This window comes from Plectropomus leopardus, chromosome 1, assembly GCF_008729295.1.
Source record: "Plectropomus leopardus isolate mb chromosome 1, YSFRI_Pleo_2.0, whole genome shotgun sequence".
NCBI classification, from domain to species: Eukaryota; Metazoa; Chordata; class Actinopteri; order Perciformes; family Serranidae; genus Plectropomus; species Plectropomus leopardus.
Window position 1 is genome coordinate 36,847,259 of NC_056463.1, and position 22,450 is coordinate 36,869,708.

The following is a 22,450-nucleotide window of genomic DNA, read 5'->3' on the forward strand; positions in this document are numbered from 1 at the left end:
AGAGAGAGAGAGAGAGAGAGATAGATATTTATATGTATAATATGTAAATATATATTGGAACCTTAGAGCCTTAGGTCCAAATTGTTATGCAACACCATTTAAAAACCCATATAAGTGTGAAGTCTATAGACATCTGTAAATCCAGCACTAAATTCATGTTCAGTTTCATCATTCGGTCTGCCGGTGCAGAGTTTCAATAGCAGCATTCTTGAGTTACACTGTTTTACATTGAGCTGAGTGTATAAGCTCAATATTAGATCCACCCAATGTGAAACATCCGCTCTGAAACCTTGACATGGTGACAAGGAAATGCCTTGCTCCTAACAGCTCTATTTATTGAATTGTAGCGAATATTCCTGGCAGCGGGATTTTAACCAAACCCAGACTGGAGCTCACATCTGCACCCAATCAGCACAGGAGAAAACCCCTCTGTTCCTTCTCCGTTCCATTTACTCACAAAGTCCAGCACTGGGAAACAGAATGTTTATTTGAAGTAATACTTTGGTCTGAACTACTGGATGGTAATATGTTCGAATTTTCATTGCTACATGAAAAACCTGTTGTGGAAAATGATGAAGAACATGCTTTTTTTTTTTTTTTTTTTTGGTCCTGTGTTTCTCTTTGTGGAAATAACTGGAAACTGGAATGTATGCCACTTTTCTTTGCTATTCACCTTACACAATATGACTTGAAGTATAGCATGCAAAATTGAAATAACACACTGCATATTAAATCTTGATTTTCTTTTTAATCACTTTGTTTATGAAACACTACAGGGCACTGTAAAGTTTTATTCACTTTTGTTGCTGCACATTTAAGTTTGTACAAGCTAACAAACTCCCCCACCTTCACAGACAGGTCTGATTTCCAGCTTTGTAATTACAGTCCTTTGCAAGCAGGACTTAACATTCAGGGGAACCATACAAGTTAGCGATGCAGCATGAAGAAACATAAAATAAACTGCAAACACAAACCCATGCATGCATGTTTATGGGCATATAGTCCAATGATGTGGGTTAAGAATATGCATACACATACACCTTAACAAACACACGCATGCATGCTTAAATAAGCATTTGCACAGCCAGCATGCAGCTCTGCACACGAGTGGATGAGAAAATAATTAAAGCAAGCTTATACAGCACGTGTGGATGATTGAATAAACAGCACACATATATATACACACACCTACCAGTTCTCCTTTATTGTGTTCTTTTTCTTGGGTAGGAGATGGAATCAATAAATTGAATTACAAACTTCTATCTGAGATCCTGTTTTGCAATTTTGAGGTTCCAAGCTTTTAGATCTCATATGGCAGAAAGTGGTGTACAGTTAAATTCTCTTTTAAATGGGCAAAATCACAGGCACCTAAAAAGGTGCTCTAATGATACAACATGAAAATCCTTCTAACATTTTAGATGAGGTTTTGCAGATAATACTAATAACAAATTTTCTGTTTGGAGAGGTGACTGTGCTAAATAATAATAATAATTTTTAAAAGAAATACCATTAAGTCTTACTTTGTTTTAACACATTTAATAAATGTATTAATTACTACAAAATAGTAATAATATAAGGTACATATTTGGAATAAATTAATAATTTAATTAAAAATCACACAAAAAAGTCATAAAATCTTTCTCTCCTAATTTCAGCTCATTCTTTTGTGTCGTGTTCTATGCTTTTTTTGTGTTCCTCAGTGTCCCACTTGTCTTCTGTTCCTCTTTTTTGGTGTCCATCTTTTTTTGCTCAATTTGCATGTACTATTTTTACATGGACAAACTCAGGTCATCACTGTCGGTGTCTGAGCTCTGAATGTCTCCACTGTTATCATTTTATGTCTGCAGCTGTAGATGAGCTATAATCAGACACCAACTCTGTTAGGAGCTCTGTAGAGTGAGCATCAATTCACTGAAGTTTTAAACTTATATTCATCTCAGATCCCTGCATATATAAACAAGTGTGGATACGCTGAGTTATTAATAAAAAAACAGGAGATCTTGTAAAACTGGCAAAACTCTTGAATGTGCTCAATTTTATGTTTTAGCTTCTAGTTAATCTCAGTTAGGTAACAGGGCAAAGGCAGGAAGAGGTGGGACTTTATTACCTGAGCACTGGTTGGCTTTGCAGCAGAATGACTTTGAAGATAATACCTTTTCTTCTTTCAAACTGTGGAGGCATTCATTCATGAAAGTAAGAAAAGAAACATGTGAGTAACTGATTTGTGGCTTCAAGTGACGCCGCCTGTGGTCGTTGCATATGGACGCGCCTGGCTGTCTAACGGTGTATAATAACACCATCGGTTCTGTCCAGGTGCATTCTCAGCTAATGCCGTTCGGCCGCGTTCCAGATGGCTTTTGGTGTCACTCATGTGCGCCAAAACGCACACAGAACGGAAATATTTGACAACTGCGAACAGACTGGAACATCACAACACTAGGCAGCCTCTTGTCCCATTCAGCACAATGAACTGGTGGCGGATCCCATCGTTGAGAGAAACCATTCTTATCTGCAGTTCAGCTCAGTGAATGAGAAGAGTAATTGAGGTAAGGCAAGAAAACAAATGAATGAGTCTGAGGAGTGAGATTAAAACTTCTTCTATTAGTGAAGCTTTTCTTTAAGCCATTGAGCTCTTACCAGAAAAGGTTCTTAATTGTTAGTATTATTGTGCACTAGTGTACGGTATGTTTTAAATGTGCTAACTAGCTAACTAGAGTCTTAATTCGTCTGGTGGGTCTTCGGTTTCCAATTTTAAATGACAATTACAGACCACCTCTACCTGCAGATATGGAGAGTTATTTCTAATGCAGAACATGTGTGCTGGTTTGCCATCTGTTGTCATCTTTGGGGTTCATTTAGGTGCAACTCTTTGGTCAAGACACAGGTGGTGTGAGGTGTCTTGACACAGTGTCATCACCAGTTCCTTGATGCCACTGTGTCGAGATCTTTACAGAGCCGTGCGTATAACAGAAAAAGTCTGAGCCCTGTAATTCTAAGGTAGCAAAATCACTGTAACAAAGTTCTATTTTATTTGATTACGTTTTAGATTCATGAGCAGCTGAGCTGGCACCATGCTGGAAGTACTGTGACACGTACTGAGACTTGCTGATGATTTCAAGACAAAGCGATGTGATCTCACACTATATTGGTATATTTCTCTTCAGGCTACTTCGGTAGGTGAAAGCCAATTCATCTGCACTTCTTGTCGCACGGCCCTCTCTTTGCCAAGAAAAGAAATCCTTCACATTCTGCTCACCATCTCAATATCGTCACTCTCTCCTTCCCTCGTCCTCTGTCCTATATTCTTTTCTCTCTCTCACCCCCCCCCCCCCCTTCACCTCTTCTACCCCTGCCGTCTTTCATTTAAATATTTCATCCAGTTGTCTTGCGGCTTCTACAGCTTGCCAAGTGTCATCCAGATCCCAGGGCCCGACACTAAAATGGAGCACGGAAGTCATTTTTAGAGGCGTGTGTGTGAGAAAGAGAGAGAGACAGAAAGAGAAAAGGAAAAAAGGGTGGGATGAGGAGAAGCAGCTCGGCTGGGGTCTGAGACATCGGGTGGTGATAAGAAGTGAAAAGGTGGAGAAGACATGGGAGTGATAACTAATGTACTTCCTGTGTACTTCCTCTTCTGACCTGTCAACCCCTCACGCTGCCAACAACCCCCCCCCCCCCCCCCCCCCCCCCCACACACCACTCCTTCAGCCTAAAAGATATAACTGATGTGTGATATATTGTGTGTGTGTGTGTGTGTGTGTGAGTGAGTGAGTATGTGTGAATCTCAGGTGACGTGTGATGTAAAGGAGTCGGTCTGTGCGTGAATGCGAAGATGTACATTTATGTTTCTGTCAGAGAAAGTGATGGCTGATGCGTAGGCGTGTGTGTGTGTGTGTGTGGTTGTGTGAGTGTGTGGGTGTGTGTGTGACTACCTGATGGCTGATGTGAAAGTGGAATAGTAAGGGATGGCATGGACAGATGAAAGAACAAGGGAGGACAGATGAGTGAAACTTCTACTTAGCAAAGAGTGATGTGTTTTCTCTATTTAACAGATGTATGTTTCTTTGCACGCCAGTGTGTGTTTTGTGTGTGTTTTGTGTGTGTGTGTGTGTGTGTGCGCATAACGTTCGCTCTTACCCAGGTGTATTGTTGGTTCCGGTTGTGGTCAAAATGCACTGGGTTATAACAAAAGATCTCGCAATATCCACGCCAACCTGCAAAACAAAGCACAGGAAGCAGAGAGAGCGAGAGATGAGATTTTGACCACGTAGCACCAATCTGAGACGCCCTATTGTCCTCGCCATAACACCGACTCATGTTGTAGTTTAGATCGTAGCTGTGAAAACATAACGACAAACATGGTTTGGCTTTTAACACATTTCTGCCTGCGTTGTCAGGTAGCTCAGCTTCCCCCGCAGACATGCACCGCCTGCCGCTACAGCACCGTACGCTGTGGTACGATACGTTAGGAGTGGTAGAATCACACCGACTGTACATCATTATTATTTCTGCACAGAGGATCGGCTCGTCCCAAGTATAAATGAAAGTCATGCTTTTGTCGCTACAGCATAGTTTGACGGGGTGAGCTTACTGAGTTTTCATACATAGAGAAAAGAGAGAGAATTTTCACAGTTATAATAAAATGTCCACCTGGTCACAGTTAGTAATAAAGTACCTATTAACATGAAAAGTATTACTAGTGTAAAATATCATGGTATGCATGTCACGTGCTTAAGTCTGTTATACATAAGACTCGACTTATTGCACTTACAAGACCACTTATCAGAGCCAGTACATAATTGGTGCAATGAATCAAAACAGAAAAAAAAAGTTCTTCACTTTTCTTTTTATATTAATAGCAAGAATTCTGCAAAATAGAGTTTCTTTTTTTTATCTATATTTTATTTGCCATGCCAGGAATGCACCTGCCATTTCACCTTGTTCCGCAAACCTCAGCTTTGTTGTTTATTCAATTCAATAGTGTGTCTTTATGTTGTTGTATTTCAATTTCAAGTTATCAACATGGCAAAGTATAGCTGGTGTCATCCGACAAACTATGAAGCTTCTGCAGCTTTCTTGTTCAACATGTTGAAATCTGTCTTTAGTTTTAGGGGAGGAAGACATTTCTATGATGATCCCTCTAATTTAGGCTTTAATACCTGGAATAACATTTTGTGCTGCACTATTATGAATTTCACAAATATATATTAATTTTATTTTAGTTATATATATAAAATCATATTACAGGATACAAATAATTGCACTTTCTTGAGGTCATTTGATTGTTTGTTTGTTTTGCTTATTTTTAGGTAATTTTCATTCATTTTCACTGTTCACCAGTGTCTTTCTTTTTGCAACTTTTTGACTACTTCTTGTTAATTTGCTTGTTGACTTCTGCCCATAAATTTGACCAAAAAAAAGTCGAGGTAATTTGCTGAGGTATCAAAGGGCTAAAGGATACACTGATTCATCCAAGTGGGGATTTACATATTCAATGAACTGCTGGTTGGCCAACAGTTTTGATAGTCTGGTATTGTTCTTGCCAAATAAACATTTTTATTTTATAAACATTTCAATATATTTAATTAAAAATGGTTAAAATGATTAAAAAAATCACCATTAATGTAAGATAGAGAATTTGGGGTCGTTGTGATTAGGACAGTAACAATTCAATAAAATGACTTCATCAAGAAAGCCCCTGCCAAACATAAATTGAATGTTTTTATCACTTAAATCTTCAGGGAGAAATGGTAAGTTCTGCCCCATGAGAACTGCAACACATCTAGAGTTTCTGGAACAAATATTGGAATATGGAATATGTTGTGTGATTTTAAGCAATATCATTACCTTGCTTAACTCCTTCACAAAGAACCCTGTCCTCTGGAGCTCTTTGGATTTGGGGCCATCCAGTTCACAGAAGTATCATATTTGGCAGCTGTAGCAGGACGGCTCATTGTCTGAACTGTCCATATTGTTATAATTCAGTATAATGTGTGGCGTACAGTCCCAGGATTTATATCCAGTAATTGACTTGAGTATTTGGAAAATCCTTCAAATTGTCCTGCTCGACACCAGATGAAGGACATAAATTTGTAGGTGCAGTGCAGCTTGTGTAATTTGAAAATGTATCTTTTTTTTCTTTTAAATGAGACAGAGACATGTGAATTCATAAGACTCAACTTTGGCATTTTTTTTTTTTTTCAGGAAAAAAGAATAATAGATTGTGTCACATGGACCTGTACCTCTACTGTAAAACTTTCAAACCCAAAGTTGGCCTTTGGTTTAGTTCCGCCAATCCTCCGCCGACACTCATTATTTTTTTCCCAACCTATTCCCAACCTAAGGGTCAGGACCAATGTGAAGTCATGATTACTGGAAAAAAAAAGGGAAATGAGAAAACAAAAAAACTTCCTGCACTATTTTTCAGACTTTTTTTGAAATCACACGTATTACTTTAACTTTTTAGGCCTCAAAAAAAAAAAAAAAAAACTTTTCAAATTAAACATTCTATTAAAGTAAAATTACTATTCGATAAAACTAAAAAGACATCATGAAGGTTTGCAAGTAGACCAAGTAGACCTTGCTTCGTAGTATGGGGTCACAAGTAAAATAGGCTAAGAACCATTGTGCAAACCTAGATTCATTAAAGGCCTTTAATCCTTAAACGTTTGAGTGAATTGGATTCCTTGCGACCATGACCCTGTCATGGATCACCGTCATCACTCCTGTTCCCATTCTTTTATTCCATTATTTTACTTTAAAGCACAATCTGCTTACAGTCAAGATGGTCTATGCAAACCGTATGATTCTACATTTTAATGTTTTAAATATTTTCAGGCTCGCCTCATTTGACTTATACACACACACACACACACGTGCACTTGCACACACACATACACACACACACAATAACTTACCCTTGTGTTTCTGTGTGTATGACGCTTTCGTTCCGCTTGCCAGGCTGCTCACTGACCCCCCACATGTGTGTTTGACCTTTCAACTGCATGCTTCCCCCTCAGGAGAAAGGCCCTGCTCTATGATGCACCTTTGTACACCCAAACAGACACACACACGCACGCACGCACACACACACACACACACACACACACACACACACACATAAAACTGATCCATCCTTCGAGTGTGTCTGGATTTAGCCATGCAAGGCAGTCAGGCTTGTGGTCATCCACGGTAACAGATAAAAGGATATATCACTTCCTCAATTCCTAAAACCACAAGTGTGGGCTCTGGGACGCGCACACACACACACACACACACACACACACACACACACACACAAGCACGCCAGGCACTGAGCTCCTGAGTCCCCTGCTTAGCACTTGATCCTCTCCCTGGGAGGCTGACACTTCAGAGGGAAAGCCTTCACAAACTCCTTTGGTCTACACACACACACTTGCTCTCAGACCCTTCACAGAACATACAGTGAAAATCCAAAACCTCGGAGGCCTGTTCATGGTGATCTGCTGGTCAGCATCTGTTTACTGTCGAGGACGCTGCTTCCTATTTCCCTGACCATCAGTCATCGCTTGCACCAAATCCACATCTCAGCCTTTGAGGTGCGGCGGACACATCAAGAAAATGTCGCCAATAAACAATCATCTGTGTCACTAAATATCCTAAAGCTAGGAGTCTTTGCGCTCTGCAGAGGGGGAAAATCATTTGAGTATATTGACCTCCCCTTTGGACTTCCCCGAGGTGGGGCAGATTGTCCGGCAGAGAAGCGCTAATTCAGATAGGCGTAGAGCAAGCGTGGAGCAGACACGGACGTCAAGTCAGCTAGCATCTTTGCAGGGCCCTGGGGCACCTGACCACCAATTTGTAAAGGAGACGTTGTGGCCACAGCACCCTAGGGTACCCCCATTTAACACAGTGTCCTATCTACTGTTTGTGCAGAGGCGTGCAGAAGCATATGGATGTTGGTTCAACCTGAGGTCAGGGAGAGTTTATGTTAGGAGGGGGGGCATGCACACACTTCGACCTCCACACAATTTAAGTGCAGGGATGACTAAAGCTTATTTTAAATGACAGACATTTCTGTGCAGGATAAGATGAATTTTATTACATACTGTAACTACTACAAAACCCTATTTCCTATTAAAAAGATAAATATGCATCTAATTTAATTTTGGGGTGATGGGTAAGAAATTTATGGGAATTCCAACACGAGGTGTCTTCGTGAGGTATTGGGCCATCGTGAGCCTCCAGAACAGCTTCAGCACTGCTTGTCATAGATTTTCAAAGTCTCTAGAACTCGACTGGAGGGATAAACAGCATTCTTCAAAGATATTGCTTCATTTTTGATGTTGATAGTAGAAAGCACTGTTTTACTGTTCGGTCAAAAATCTGCCATAGGTGACTGCAAAAGCCATAGCATATGGTTGAAATATTTTTCCTAGTCATCAGACTATTCAGTGTAGCAGTGGAAGCATCTGTTTTTGTTGTTTCTCCAATTTTTGTACAGTTTTTTATGCCACCATTGCGGGGATAAACAAGGCCGGATCAATTATACTTTGGGGTTATCCATATGTCCGTTGTCCATCCATGTATTGTCTTGAATGTAATATCTCAAGAATGCCATAAGGTAATGCAAAAACCTCCACTTGGACACAAGGATGAACCAATTATTATTATTATTATTATTATTATTACTATTTGACTGTCATAGATAAAGGTCAAGGTCACTATGACCATCTCTGTCTCAATCTTGTGAATACATACTCTCAAAAACACCTTGAGACACTTTTTTTTTTCAAATTTGGAACAGACATTCACTTGGATGAAAGGATGAAGTGTTTAGATTTTGGTGGTCATCGGTCAAAGGTCAAGGTCACTGGGACCTTGTTTGTCTCAGTCTTGTGAACGCAATATCACAAGAACACATTGAGGGAATTTTTTCAAATTTAAAAAAAGAATGAAGAAAATGTTTTGACTGGACTCAAGGATGAGCTGATCTGATTTTGGAGGTCCAAGATCAAGGTCACAGTGCATTTGTCTCATTGTTGTGAACGCAATATCTGAAGATTGCCTTGAGGGAATTTCCTTTAATTTGGTGGAAGCATTTAAGTGAACTCAAAAATGAACTGATTAGAATCCATTCGACTTCAAAAATGTGATGTCAAAGGAAAGAGCAGTTTGACTCCCAGGGAATTAACAATGAAAATATTCTGGATATAGTGTACACTTAGACCAACATAGATTCTTTTGGGGGGTTTTTTTAGGCTTAAATGTATTTTGCTGCTAACCCCTGCCCACATTAGTATGTAACGTACATTCACACTCAGCTTTTCTTTCACTGAAACTGTTTTACAAATGTATGCAGAATCATACTTCCCTTGTGTCACATCAGGGCCTCTCATAAGTGAGACAGCATCAGCACTGTCACAGTGGACAAATGTCTGAACATTTACTCTCTTTCTGTTTCTCTCAGCGTCTCTCTACGACCATAAAATTCATCCGTCTCTCTTACCATTTAGCAGGTATCTTAAGCAGGGTAGGAGTGGATGGAGGAGGGGAGACTTTGGCGTAACAGCAGGGAGAATGTCACAGTAAGATAAACACCGGGTGCAGCTGAAGTGGCTTTGGGCTCAGCACGGGCTGACGTGACAAGAGTATCGGCCCGTGATTTGTATCCACTGAAGCTCTCAGTGTGGAGTGGCTCCCACACACTCGCTATACATCCTGAAATATACAGCGTTTGACTCCTAAGTGTTTCTGTAACCTAGTGCTGTATAGCCAGCAATATCGTAATATACTGGATCACAGTGAAGCTGTTAATGGTGCCACACTCAAAGGGGCTAGTATGAGGCGATGCTGTATCAATCAAAACCTCTCAAAAAGAATTTTTCTTTTATCGTTGTATTGTGACGTTGCAGACATTGCGATGTACTTCTTGATCCAGCTGTCCAACTGTAACTATTTGATGCAATAAAGATAAAATATGGCCTCAGGTCTTGGGTTGGGTTCTGGCCTCAAATTTGGCAACACCAGAGGTTCAGGCGGGTTGGATAATAAAGGACAACCTTGGATTATTAAAACTTGAATTTTACTTGTATTGCGTCTGACATTGTTTCCAATGATATTGTATTCAACGGAATATTCCCGAGATCTCAGAATGCAGCCACATTGTGTTTTGGAAGTAATGTGCTTTTTGTGTAGTTTTATGTTGTATTGCCTGTCTTGTGTCTTCTTCTTTGCGTCACTTATATCATGTGCTATTGTGTGTATTATAGGTCTTGTGGGTGTCTTTTATTTTCTCCTCCTCTTGTACAACTTTGTATAATCATGTCATTGTGTTGTGTTTTTGTTCTGACCTGCCAAGGGACTGCAAATGCGGATTAGCTCTAAACTATAATCTGGTACAGGGCATCAAATGATAACATTTATTTTTTTTAACTGTACATGGTCCCTTTTAAATAAAATTAATAAATACATAATACTGTGATGTCAACAAAGTCACTTGGCGGGATGACACAGCACATGGTTTAAACAACCCAAGCACATGGCAACCAACATCGGAACGTCAAATAATGCATATGATGCCACATAGTTAGGATTAGGGAGGAAGGCACATTAAAAGGTGTAGAAAAAAATCACTTCTGGTGCCCTCATGCTGCTTATATTACATTGTTGCCGGGAGTACTTCAACCTGACACTGTTTTGAGGTGTTTCTTGCAAATTCAACCTGTTTTATCTGGCCACAATCTCAGTCGATGCCATCCAGGGGCATATCATGCAGGCATGAAAGGTGCCTTTTGGCATTGGGAAGTGCGCCAAAAGCACTCATTCGTATGGTTACTCATTCTTATGTAATACGGAGCAGGTGGACCTAAAAGCAGGAAAAACTTGAAAAGGTCACGCTTCAGTTCAAAGGAACAGCAACTGAACACCACACAACCAAATCAAGGAACTAACAAATACTGAACTGAAGGCTAGGACTTATATACAAACGGGACTGACGTAGGGATGAAGTTCAGGTGGAGAAAAAGGGCAGAGAAGCTTAAGTGAGGGGAATAGGGTGATGAGGCAGAGGAACAGGCAGAGAGCTGATTGGCTGGAAGTAACTGAGGAGCAGGAAGGACTAACGAGGTGGATGCAGAGCAGGTGTGCAGCTGGGTCATTGAGGGACAGGCAGCACGGGAACACAGGAGGAGAAAACACAATAAACTGAAACCCCCAAACCAAAAAACAAACAAACAAACAAACAAACAAACAAAAACCCACAGTATTCTCAATAGTAATCTGACCAAGTGAAAACAAAGACAAACTTACTAATAAAGGCAAATTAATAGAATTGTATGCACCAGACCAGTCTCCCCAAAAGTCTGAAGAAATCAGGACACAGACTATGACAAATATATATACAAGTATTTGGAAGCAACCCAATAAGCAGAATAAATGTTGGTATTGTATTTTTCAGCAAACCATGCATTTGTTACGTATATACATTTTATACATGGTGGATATGTTGAAACCTTACTTTTCTACATTGTCATTTTCAATTTCATCTTGTGACAACACTGTGGTTACTGTGTGGTTAGGTTTTTGCACAAATATAACCTGGCTGGGGTTAGGAAATCATGTTCTGGCTTAAAATACACATTTTTTTGGTTAAAACATGGCTGTACATTTCCAAAACCTCAAATTAAAAATTCCCCGCTTTTATCACTACAAACTTGGCTGAAAATGTCTCAACCTGTCGTTTAAAAATATCCATTTTTGTTGTGACAATAATTCTGAAAATGTCCAAACTCTCCTTCCTTTTTTGCTAAAAACACAGCTGGAAATGTCCCAAACTCTCGTAAAAAAAAAAATACCCACTTCTGTTGCTACAAACATGCTGGAAATGTCCTGAACTCTACTGTTTTTCTTGCTACAAACGCAGCTGGAAATGACACAAAATCTTTTTTAAAAAAACCCACTACTGTGTATATTAATAGAGATGGAAATGTTTTGGCTTGTTGTTAAAATATATCAGCTTTTGTAGCAAAACCACGCCTGTAATGTCCCAAACTCTTGTTAAAAAATGATTGCTTTTGACGCTATAGACAAAGCTGGCAATGTCCTGAACTCTCATTAAAATAACTGCTTTTGTCGTTACAAACACGTCTGCCAATGCCTCTTGTTAAAAAAAAACTACACTAAATCTACATTAATAAATAGCATTAAAGGTAAGAAGAAAAATATGTAACTTTAATTTTGGGGATAAGCTGTCCTTTTAGCCTGTTTCCTTTGTCAATATGAATATGTATTATAATTTTAAAGCATTCGGTCATCATCTCAGAATGGATGTTCCCTTTGGAAGCTCTTTAAATGTTTCAAAAAATATAGTGCTGAACAATCTTACAATGACATCTTTGAATGACTCAAAAAAAGATCCATTTGCACAGTTGTGCCTTTTTAAAAGCTCTTTTTATCTCAAAGAGGCATTGGTATGAGCCAAAAGATGTATCTTTGTGTTTTCAAAGGATCTTTTGTAAAATATGGTTTAATATGTAAAAATACAATGACACAAATATGCGTGAGATTATTACAGCTAACCTTTTTGAAGGACTTAATATATCCCTCTGGCTTTTTAATACAGATTCATTATATGATGAATCTTTGCCATTACTGTTATTACTGTTATTTTGCTATTTTTAGTGGCCTAGTGACTGCAAACTGCAATTAGTCTGATCCCCAGATTTAACCTCACATCAGTGGGTGTACTTTATAAAGCACCCAGTATTAAAAAACTGGTATCAGCAAGCCTGTAATTGCCTTGGTGGACAAGGGTCATGCCTTCTCCAATATATGAAATATGGAAATCTGATCCCCCGAATAACTGTAATGACCAGACACATCATCAAATCCCCCAAAAGCTGAGAGAAAGCTATTTGTTCGTCTGAATAATAAGAGTTAAAACACTGGCTGCGTAGCTTTGACTGAGCTCTTCCTGCCTTCATGTTGTGTACGTGTCCTGTGCACACAGGTCAGGAGTGTGTGCCAACATTTTTTGTATCATCTGCTCACCCTGCACATACCTCTAATGCACAAGTTGACCACTCGCATGTCTTAGCAAGGAAAACACAATCTGCTTGATCTGCACCATCTCTGATACACATGTGAGATATGAACCACATCTGGACTGGTGTTTTTCAGTGTAACTGGCTGTAAGATGATAAAGTTTCACTCAGTCACTGTATATTAAAAAATGGGTCTGTAACTGATTTGTCGCTAAACTGTGAACGGCCCAGGTTATGTTGGGTGGCAGCCCTGAAGCATGCCCCAGGGCACACACTGTCTGTGGTGCATGGTGCTAATCGCCCATATACTTTGTTCTGTGTTTTATTGAACTTTGACATGTAGCTGCTGATTTAAGAGAAAAACACAGCATTCCGCCACTTTTACAAAACAAGCTCTTACACAGTATTTGTTCCAGGTGTGTGCACATTTGGATACAAACACGAGCCCGACTGGCCAGTACGACTTCCAGATAGTGTCAGACTGTTGGGAAAAATGTTTATAAAAATTCTAAACTTTTTTAACTGCTTAAAATGTCCTAAATAATAAAATGAATGCGCAAAAGAATCTTAGCAATGCATAAACTGAAATTTATAGGTTAGGAATTAAAAAAAAAAACCACTACCTTTATCACAAGGGAATTTAGATATGAAATACTGCTACAGTGTCAATGTAATATCTGCAGGCAGGAGTTGCACCACATGTACTTTTTTCACTTATTTTTGATATGTTTTTAAAGACACAGATGTCTAATAATTTCCCTTCCTTTGATGCATTTCCTTTTGCATTGTCCCATTTGCACTTTTCATTTGCTTGTAATGAAGCTTTCTGCTTCTCTCTACTGTCCTCTTTCTTCCTCAAAGTGATGTGTGTGTCTAAACGAGGAGGGAGGGATGGCTGGGAGAAGCTTCAGCATCCTCACGTTGAACATAATTAATAAAAGCAGCCTGTTCCAATTTAAGAGGCTGATTAATGCAACAGATAGATCACAGCGTGGAGTGGACCATCTCTCTATCTCTCTGGTCATGACAACACAGAGACAGAGTTTGGCATTACTAGGTTATGGCAGAATATACTTATAATAAATCTTTGTAGATAGATTATTTTTTTCTATAACCAAGTCTTGCAATTGGAATTACAAATATTTGTCTATGCCGACGATACACCCATTTACCACTATGCCGAAGCTTGTAAAAGCCAATGAAGAAACTCAAACTAATATAGATTTTATATATGACTTGCCATCAAATAATCAAAAACTGTATCCTGTTTTGCTTTGGGTTTTTTTGTTTTTTGTTAAAGTGAAAACTTCCAGCCAGGCCATTTTTCATTATGCAATGTTTCAATCTAACAGAGAGCTTCGTCTGGCATTTTTAAATCATCATCACAAAGCAGAACAAGCGATGTAAAGACAAAAAACGCATTCATCTCTCAGGTTTGTTTGTTTTTTTAAGATAATGTTATATATATTCAATGTTACTTTTGGTGTGTTGTTTTCAGAATAATCCTCATATAGTATTGCATGTTTTTTTTTGTTTGATTCTTTCTTTCTTTCTTCTCGTGGAGACATGTTCTTTCCCCCCATGTGGAAGAGTCAGACAGTGCCAGTCAGCTTTGCTTTGACTGGCCCAATCTGACTGTTTCGACCTCAGAATGGATTAACTCTCAATCAAGTCGATCACCATCACTAGAGAAATGTTTTAACATTTCTTGTTCTGCTTTGTGATGATGATTTGAAAATGCCTGATGAAGGTCTCTGTTCAAAACATTGCAGAATTCAAAATCACAGGGAGCTTTTAATACAGTGTGAAGATCTCCTGTCTGATTATATTGATTGATTGATTGATTGATTACTTAATTTGATTTACCAGCACCTGTTAAAGTTTTTTGGGTGTGGGTGCCCTCAAGCTTGCTTGTAATTCTGACAGAACCACATTCATCACTGCAGCTCACATGTATGAACTTGGTTTATCAACTAAGACTGGTTTTGTGATATATGTTTTTGTTTTAATAACATTGGTTCTTATCCAACTTAGAAACATCTGGGTGTATTTGGCTTACTCTATTTCACTGCTGTTTTCTTTCCTTAAAATATAACAATTCTTTTAAATATTATTACCATGAAAACAATTAACTGATCCTCTAATGTATAAAGCCCAAATTTAGGCCATTCCTCTGTGCCATAGAGAGGGTGCAAAGGTTAGTAGAATGGATCGAAAAGTAATCAGAGCTGACACATTGTTGATTTGGGTATTTTTCCTGAGATTTGTAAAATAAAAGAATAATTCCAGCTTTAACCTTCAGTCTTGAAGCAGACTACTATTTAATCCTCTGTAATGTTTGAAAAAGTGATTTTCATTTTATTGATAGTACAGTAAAACTTAAATTTGACACTTTGATGTTACAACACACTTTTGCAAGCTTTTTTTTCTACTTCTCACTTCCACAGTACGAATATCTTTCTTTGCGGCATCTCTTTGTTTGCATCCTCCCTTTCCGTTCTTTCATGATGCTGCATTTTTAGATCGTCCGCAGTTTAGCACACATTTAAAAGCCGAATAGACACAAAGAAAAGAGCTCACCTCCATATACTACTGCAAGTGTAACTAATATTATCCTAACTGCTGCTACTGCACAGCAAATAACAGGAAAAACAACTGTTAGATATGATACAGTGCTATGTCGGGATTCTTGAGTGCTTCTCGTAAGAGTCGTGCAAATCTTAGAAAAAATAGCGATCCTTGTGTTCTTGTGACATAGAGCTTCAAATAAGTTAGATAAAGAAAAACAGGTAACTGGCCTTTTTTTATGTAATGAGGAAAGCCCCAAGGCTCTCCAAGGAGCCCTGGTGGTCCCTGAACCTGACTTTGAGAAACCACTATTTTCAAGCAGTGTAACCAATGAAGTACAGTAATGGAGTGTAGTGGCCTGAAGTGTAGCTATGAAGTCTTCCCTAATGACTCTAGCACATGTGTGTCTGGCTTTCAGCCCTCTCATTAACGTCACTGGACACTGTATACTCTGTGGCTCCGTGTGTGTGTGTGTGTGTGTGTGTGTGACGCTGCTGTTTGCCAATTTAGAAAGGCTTAGAGTGCTCCAGTGATCTCATCTCCTCTTAAGTTTGCTCACCCTGTGGCTGGTTTGTGTGTGTGTGTGTGTGTGTGTGTTTGTCTGTGTGTGTTTAAGTGAACACACACCTACACAACTGTGTTTGTGTACTACATGTAAAGGAGTATACAGTACTTCATGCACAGGTGAAGGATGTCTTTCATTCCCAGCAACTGGTAGGATGGAGTGTGTGTCACCTGCTTTTATAGAAATTAGCTTCCTTTTTCTACATTTTTCACTGAGAACTAAATGTTTAGTAAATGTTTCTATATGTTTTTTATCTTTATTTTTTTTTTGTTGCTGTTTTTTCAGTTACAGATGTTGCAGCTCTGGTTTATGAATAAGCGAGACCTGTGTGTGTGTGTGTGTGTGTGTGTGTGTGTGTGTGTGTGTGTGTGTGTGTGTGTGTGTGTGTGTGTGTGTGTGTGGTAAACAGGGTGGTTTGCTCTGTGGAAGAAGGAATTTCCCCCAGCAGTCCCCATCAGTAATAGTGCCTGTAATGAGCTGCAGCTGTCAGCGTGGTTTCCGCGCACACATGCACGTAAAACACACACATGTACACAGCGAGGAGGAAGCAGTGACTCACTCAGCAGCGCGCCGTCACACTGTATGCTGATAAACAGTGTAACTCATCAGACTTGCATCAGACATGAGACACAAACATTTCCGAAGAAATACCTACTTCTAAAAATACCCGAGCCTGTGAATTTACTTTACAGTTTATGACTATTGTATAACCAAAAACACACTGTTTGGGCTTCTCACTTACGATTCAGTGGAATAAAAAATTCAAGTTCTTCTCCTGCGTTTTTTTTTTTTTTTGCTATATCTTGGCATATGTTTAGTATATGCCAAAACACTATTTTTTTGAGTTATTAAAAATCAGTTCCTGTTATCTTGTCTCTGCCCTGTTTAAAATGCATTTTTCACTGCATTCAGGGACGTATATCAATCCATCCAATCAAATCGCACTATGAGACAACTTTTGGCCTCATTAGCAAGATAGTTGTAGAAGCTAGAGGATATCAGCAAAAACGTGTCTGATTGCAGTCTAATTTCTCCCTCGCTCGCCCCCTCATGATCTGACAATGTGAATGAAGAAAGATAAAACAAAACAAAAAAGGAGCTTAGAAAAGATATGTAACATATTAACTTTGCTAATTTTATGATAATTGCTTAGAAACAAAATTTTGAAATGATGGCATATTTTCAAAGGCTCTGAAAATTACATTTTTTTTCTGGGTGGTTCTAAAATATGCAGAAAGTAAATAGATTTCCATATGCTTCATGTCCGCTATTGCAGTTCAGAGTACTTTTTATACAGCATCTTTCTTCCAGAAACCCAAATAATGCATGCATAGCCCACAAAACACAAAACATTTGGTATTACTTGGTGTAATAACAAAGCTTCATCCTCATTTCAGCACATTGTGAGCTTCATCAAATGTGCATTTTGTGTCAAAAGGAAGGGTTTCTACCATTTCAATAATTCCCAACATTTTCATATTTTCTTTTGCAATCTTGTTTGCAGGATTTTAATTAAATTATGACAATAACGCAAGCATTGCGGGGTGCTTTGATTTCATTATTATGACTGTTGTTGAGACCAGTCATGGACCAACATGTGTCTTTTCTTGTTTGTTGATTAATTTCTGATTTTATCGCATTTTAACCAGAAAATTAGCAGAAGTGGCAGTTTAAAATCAGGGGCGTAGCACAAAATTTTGGGCCCAATGCATAACCATTCTCTGTTGGGCCCCCACCTACCCACCCCTTCCTCTCTTGATACATGCCTCTCAACCTTTTTTTTTTTTTCATTTTATAAACTCACTTTCCTTTCTTTCATTCATTTCTGTACTGGGACCCTAATTTCCCTCCCTTGGGATAAAATGTGTCAATGCATATGCAGTCATTCACTTGGCTCTAGCTGCATTTTGTGCAGGGGGCAGACTAAACCATTTTGCACCTTTAAAGGGTGACAGGGGCCTCAAGAAACTTCTACTGTTGTACAAAGTTCAGTCTTTCAACCGATTACTTGGGGGGGGGGGGTGCAACTTTCCTACTTTCTTCCGTTTTGCATGTCATTTTGCAGTACTGTTTGCAGGGTTTTAATTAAGTTAAGACAAAAATGCAAGCATTGCTGGGTGCTTTGATTGCTTTAGTTGAGACCAGTCATGGACCAACATGTGTCTTTTCTTATTTGTCAAATCATTCCTTTTTTACCATGTTTTACCCAGAATCATAGTAGATGTGCCAGTTTATAACAAGGGGTGTGGCATCAAATTTTGGGCTCCAAAATTGTTGTTGCTCCAGCAGCACAAGCAGTCTGTGTTTAGAGATGAATCCTTGTGCAGGGGTAGACCAAATCATTTAATCACCTATACAGGGTGATATGGGCCTCAGACAGCTTCAAATATTTTTTTTTACACAATGCCAGTTTAAATGTAGTTATGGCACTAATAATTTTGCCATTAGCAAACAAAACCAAACTACGACGCCCCTGTTTGTAATATCACATTAACTGCCTTATTACAATTTTATCTTATTGGCAATAGTTACAATGGACATAAATCTATGGCTACTAATTCAGTCCATCTTAATGAAACATCAGTTAGGATTGCCCTCATTGGCCCTCCCTACAGACCTCTTGGCGCTGATCCACCAGACTCCCCAACAAGTCCATCTATTAATTTGACCATTTCCTCCAAAAAAACTAAAATCACAACCACGGAATATTGAGACAAATAATTAAAGCACCTCACATCAGCCCAGCTGAGCCACAGCTTTGTGTTTTGACTGGCCTGGCCCTCAGTGACCTCTGCCAATTTTTTATCTCATTTCACTCTAACTTTGTAGATCAGACTTTAATTTTGAAGCGCGGAGCACAGGACAGTGATGAATAGGCTACATCAAGGAGGGCTTAAATTACCCCTCTCCCTGGTGGCAACACTGACCGCAAGGAGAGGTATGTGTGCATGTGTGTGTGTGTGTGTACGTGTATGTGTGTGTGGTGACCTAGTAACAGCAGACAGAGAAAGAAAGAGGGCTGGTCAGCACTTGCCCTCTCAACCCTGCTAGCTCCGCAGCACACCCAACTAGGTGCGGGGGGGGCACTGGGGAGAGGGAGAGAAACAGAGAGAGAGAGAGAGAATGAGAGCATCCACTCAATCTTTTTGTTTCAGCTTCTCATGTCGATGTGTTGTCTTGTTTTTGCTTGGACTTTGGAACTTTTAAGGTTATTTGAGGAGAGTCTCACCCTGGCCTCCTTTCCTTTCTTTCTCCCTCCATGCAAAATAGGGTCTTTTTTTAGTGAACACCACCACCAAAACTGGAGAGTTTTGGAGGTCACTCAGATATCGACAAAGCCTTAACACTACATAATAAAACACTCGGTGTCAAATTGAAGTGGGAAAGGCAGAAGGGTTTGGCCAACAGCCACAGGCACGGCCTTAGGCTGAAAGGGAGAAAATCAAAAACGGTGACAAAAAGCAGATATTTTGGAGGGAGAGAATTTTTTTTATAAAACTAAAGTAGGAGTTAAAAGGATGCTTGTGGACTTCTCATTTCAGCCTGTCCACATTAATAAAGAGAATTATTTTTTCCCATTAACAATCTTGTCAGTACAGGAATTTATTTGAACTGGTATATATATAATTTTCTTTATGCTTAAGGAAACCCGTTTTCTAAAAATAAATAAAGTCCTAACAGAATTCATAGTGATAAGAACTTGTTTTGGCAATGTTTGGGGAGCTCCTTTATCAGCAATAATATTCATCAGTTTTGTTCCACTTTGTTGTTGTTAAGGACAGATAAAATGATTCAGGGGCTGTGCTATAGTTTAGGTTTTAGGGTATACTATTTCTTCTATATTTCCTGCGTGTTTTTTTTTTTTCCAGCTGCTCTGCGGACTGTCCCTCCCCCTGGCTCTTTATCCAGTCTACTAGAAACCATTGTGCCGTGAAGCCGGTGCGCCATGCCGCCTCTCCACGCCAACATGATCATCGTAGAAGAAGCAGAAAAAGGAAGAGAGAGAGAAAAAAAGGAGTAAATCGCGGATGGTAGAGTGGTGGGGCTCAGAGATAAATCACAGTAGTTGTGCTCTAAACCTCCCCCTGTTTCTACTGAACCGAATGCATCTATTTGCGTTGTGAGGAGGGGGCGGATATTCACCAAAGCCTAATCTGGACTGTGACAAAGTCCCTGCAGCTAATAGAATATGGCATTGGAACTTTAAGAGTCGCATTAACTGGTGCTGTCTGTGAAAAGAGGTGTGTGAATGAGACCCTAAAAACATATTTTTTCTCATCCCTGTGATAATTTATTTGTTGCAGGTCACCAGAAAACATCTTATATCTGTGCGTCTGCGCGCGTTTATATCTGCACTTAGATGAGATGTATGCATGACTTCAATTAATTTTGACTTTATCTTAGCTGTTATTTGCAAAATAAAATAACAAAATGACAGGATCGAATTTGGACTCACCAAAGCGCAGCGTGAGTGCCAAAACCGCCATGCCGTGCGTCCGTGGAGAGGGGTTTGGAGCTCCGAGTTGTGCGTAAAGGCACCAGCGGCAGAAGGCAGAGGCGAGGTCCCGATTCCCTCTCTACAGACTCCTTTTACAACACACACACACACACACACACACACACACACACACACACACACACACACGGGATACTGAGGGAACATCGACATGAATTACTGACCTTTTGCGTAAAACAGAGGTTTCTCACACTAACACACACACACACACACACACATCGAATGGCTCCTGTGTAAAGCCTTTAAGACTATGTGTGTGCGCGCTGCTGGAATCAACAATATAATTGCTTATGATTAACGTAATCAGTTTTGTAATAATTTCACTCACGTTCTTGAACAGAGTCTTTGGCTTAAACACTCAAATATGAATCATCTACGCGGGTATTTCTATGCTCTCTGCCTCTATAGAGTCCGCGTCCTATAATTCCAGCAAAGTCTTTAATATGTCAGCGGAGATTTATTTCGCTGTATGATGCATATTGTTTTTAGGAGGGAAAAGTAAATCTGTTCATCTCATCAGTGAAAGTTGAAAGTCACAGATGTGAGCAAAGAAAGGGGAGAGAGTTCAATTAAATTCGTTTTAACATCAGTGAGAACATAAGGACGCACCAGGCACAAACACAGAGTTATATTTATACTACAGGCCCACTGGCAATAAATAACTATCTGAAATGTGAAAATATTTTGTATTGCAGTAGTTTTCTTGTGTGGCTCGAGAGGGACACTAATTTACTCAAGTAATTAATCAAAAAAATAAACTTTGCTTAGCAATTGACAAACGAAAAGAAAATCAAGAAACGCACCTCTGCGTCATGCGTAAAACCATCTTTGCGCCACAGACGCAAAGTTCTGTTCTCTTTCACAAAAGAAGTTTAAACAATTATGTACGCATGAGAGGTTGATTCAATGAGGTTCCCAGATACACAGTAAAGTGCCTAATCTGACCCAGAATGACACCGCAAGTCTCTTCAACAGCAAACTTCGATTCCAGACAGTTCCTCTACATCGATGGGTTCTGGTAACATCAACAATTTTTAGCTGTACCTGCTATGAAAGAATAAATAACTTTTGATGGGAAACGTTTTGTGTTTGATTAGAGCTTACGCGCCGTGCAGCTTTTTAAATCCATTTTTTCAAAATAGTTAGGTGTTCTGGAAAGTTTTATGTAAACATTTTAATCTTGTGAATAATATGGATGAACCGTGATTCTCTCTCTCTCTCTCTCTCTCTCTCTCTCTCTCACACACACACACACACACACACTCACGCGCGCGCGCACACGCTGTACGCCACTGACTTCATGATCTTTCCTACAAAATTGATAAAATAATTAGAGGTTATAACGAATATTATCAGTCTTTCGTAAGAACAATAATTATTGAATAAAGTCCAAGAAAAATGTACTCGCTAAGAGATGACGAACTCGCAAAAACAAGGACGAAAAGAAAGAAAAAGAAAAGAAAGAAAAAGATGTTGTCAGATAATAAACCTATTTAACTATGACTCCCCACAAACGTCCCTTAATTCTGACCTCACGTTACCTTCAATTTAATATCCATACTATTGTTTCCACGAGTTACACTTGTACACGAGTCTCACCAGCACTCTGACTTCGTGATTTCATTTCACACATCGATGGCTGAAAGGATTAAAAGTCCTAAAACTCCGCAGATGCCACCGTGTGATATTTAACAGCCGGAATTTGCCAGCAGAGCGAAAGTTGAATGAAGTCCCCACAAACACATCCGGCACACAGGAACTGTTGAGTTTTCTTCTTCTTTT

General features: G+C 39.3%; 1 long non-coding RNA gene across 1 annotated transcript; it reads right to left on the reverse strand.

The window, feature by feature from the left end:
• Nucleotides 1–3,285: 3,285 nt before the first annotated feature.
• Nucleotides 3,286–20,721, reverse strand: LOC121947317. Its single transcript, XR_006106071.1, has 3 exons — nucleotides 20,609–20,721; nucleotides 4,135–4,211; nucleotides 3,286–3,435 (listed from the first exon to the last, which is right to left on the reverse strand). It is a non-coding gene; the product is annotated as an uncharacterized LOC121947317 (long non-coding RNA).
• Nucleotides 20,722–22,450: the final 1,729 nt, after the last annotated feature.